Raw genomic sequence first — 2500 nt, forward strand, 5'->3', positions numbered from 1 at the left:
ATAATATCCCTGCATAATTGAGTTCTTGCAGTTCTTGCATTAGGATTGCTAAATCGTAATTGCTAATTAGCAGCCAGTAAAACCACTCAAAACTGAAGATCGAAAACATCGCTTAAGCAAAAATTCTAGCAACTTCCTCTTATCTTTTTTTCCCTTTAGTGTCACGGGAAAATCCCTTATCGCATATATGTCTTTTTCTTCTATTTTTATTTAAATCGTTGCATCATAGTTGTCAAATTGTAGTTCATAAGTGTTGATTATTTAGTGTTAGCATAGTTAATAGACGGGAATGGTTATGAAACCCAACAACTTTCTTTGTTGTAGGTTTTTGTTCATTTTTTTGGCCTTTTGGCCTTGACCGTGCACAAAACACAATTGTTGTTTACTCCGTACTGAGGAACTAACCAATAGAAACGACGGTGTTGGTTACGTAATTCATGCATAGTGTATTAGGGCAAAACAAAAGATTGTGCACTGTGGTGGACTTTCTGACCTAAATCTTGGCATCTTTGTTTGCTCCTTTGATGTTTGCCGAGCTTCCAAACCAGCCCTTCTATGAACTATGGTGTTAGTAACATCGCTTGATATCTTGTAATTAACGTCATATTGTTATGTGGAATGTTATTCTAACACTATTGTAGTGTGTAGGAAAAAATTAAGAATGCATGTTAAGTGCTGCGTCAATTTGTATGGTCGGCCATTTGTTTCAAAATTATGACACGACATACGTGCGTGTTTTTGCCACCTATACTTGCCATCTTTCCTGCTCTGTGGGGTTTTTGGGGTCTTATGCATTATGCATAATGACCCCTAAGTCAGAGGCAGATCTTGTCAGTCAGTATGTCACTTTGGGGACGAGAACACACGTGACAGTCTGGCCTGTAGACTGGGTACTAGTAATTGCGAGGTCATTGTTTTCACGTGTCGGCCATTGCTTCTAGCGTTCGTTGTTTGCAAATAAATCTGCGGTCGTTTTCCCTGTTTTGGGAAAAAATTTGAAGAGTTTTCCGTCGCAAATTAGTTGTAAGGTAAGTTATTTGTGTTTCAAAATTGATCTGTCGTGCTGTTTCAGGTTGGTTTTCTTTCTTTCATTTCGAAAATTAACTATCCTAGCCTGCCTTGTTTGTTCTTTGTTATTTCATCCAGGTGACGTCGCTGAGTGGAATCGATACGGGAGTTGTTTACTCTCGCAAGCCAACATATTTAGACTCGGCTTGTGTTTAGTGCGGATTGCACTGAAGCTAAGACGCTTTCGCAAGCCCACATTCATTGGCTCGAAATCCGTTGCGCACCACATACCTCAGAAGTATCTCACAAGCTATCACAAACCAGTATTTATCGGCTTGAAGTGTCGGTGTGGGTTACATCCCAAACTGAAAGAGTTATTGTACTCTAAAAAACAGTGGCATTGAATAAGAGTTTGGAGTAACTGCAGAATACCCGCCACATTGAGTATCTTAAGAAGCTGGCTACGCGGTACGCGGAAAGAATTAAAGTCAAGATGGCGAAGTGTCTTTACAAGCTGGCTACGCGGTACGCGGAAAGAATTAAAGTCAAGATGGCGAAGTATCTTTACAAGCTGGCTACGCGGTACGCGGAAAGAGTTAAAAGTCAAGATGGCAAAGTATCTTAAGTAGCTGGCTACGCGGTACGCGGTACGTGGAAAATTAAAATTCTAGTGTACCCTAACCCTTTACTGAACCGTAAAATGAAAGCTAAAATATCAAACGAGTGCTTAGGCTTAATCAGTAAACGAGTGCTATATTCTTCACACGGTCTCCGTAAAAAGAGTAGTTAACCGAACCGTAAAATGAAAGGTAAAATTTTAAACGAGTGCCTAGGCCTAATCACTGAAACGAGTGCTTAGGCTTAATCAGTAAACGAGTGCTATATTCTTCTCAAGGTCTCGGTAAAAAATCTAGTTAACCTAACCGTAAAATGAAAGCTAAAATTTTAAGAGTGCTTAGGCCTAATCACTGAAACGAGTGCTTAGGCTTAAGGGCCCACTGACGTATTTTTTGGGGTGCGTTGCTAAGGACGTAACGGTTAAGTAGTTTGAGAGAATTTGGCATTATTTTGGTCAGTTTCCAACTTTTGTAAACCAATGACCCTAAATATGACATCATCATACCACGCCCATGGTCACGTGACCAATTAAAAAAAAAATTTTCTCCGTGCTACGCAATTTGGGTATTTAATCGATGGTTTGATAATTTGTATTCGATTTTGCGTCCAGCCAAGCATGGTTTTCTTTTTATTTTGAAAAATGATCTTTTTAAAGACATATAAAACGATGCTGAAATACCCATAACTTTTTCAAAAAAGATGATTTTAAAAAATCAATGCTTAGCTATATTCTGTATTTGGGAGTGAAACGTGCCATGTAAAAAAAAATTTGATTCAACTTAAAACCGCCGGAAATTTAGCTTTTTTCTCAAACCCGAAGTCAGTTCGTTTACGCATGCGCAGTTGATCTGAGAACGAGCGCGAGGAAGGGCGA

General features: G+C 39.2%; 1 protein-coding gene and 1 long non-coding RNA gene across 2 annotated transcripts in view; one reads left to right on the plus strand and one right to left on the minus strand.

Moving 5' to 3' along the window:
- LOC137992439 (VWFA and cache domain-containing protein 1-like) overlaps positions 1-712 on the minus strand; it is a 19512-nt gene extending 18800 nt beyond the window's left edge. Inside the window, exon 1 of the mRNA XM_068837778.1 lies at positions 1-712. This exon is cut by the window's left edge and continues 551 nt beyond it. The gene's annotated coding sequence lies outside the window, so the exon portion shown is untranslated.
- A 108-nt stretch (positions 713-820) lies between these two features.
- The window catches only part of LOC137992440 (uncharacterized), a 2638-nt gene continuing 958 nt past the window's right edge, over positions 821-2500 (plus strand). Inside the window, exons 1-2 of the long non-coding RNA XR_011121689.1 lie at positions 821-1028; positions 1147-2500. The exon at positions 1147-2500 is cut by the window's right edge and continues 958 nt beyond it. This is a non-coding gene — a long non-coding RNA (uncharacterized lncRNA). The remainder of the gene's footprint in view (positions 1029-1146) is intronic.

This window comes from Montipora foliosa, chromosome 2, assembly GCF_036669935.1.
Source record: "Montipora foliosa isolate CH-2021 chromosome 2, ASM3666993v2, whole genome shotgun sequence".
NCBI lineage: Eukaryota > Metazoa > Cnidaria > Anthozoa > Scleractinia > Acroporidae > Montipora > Montipora foliosa.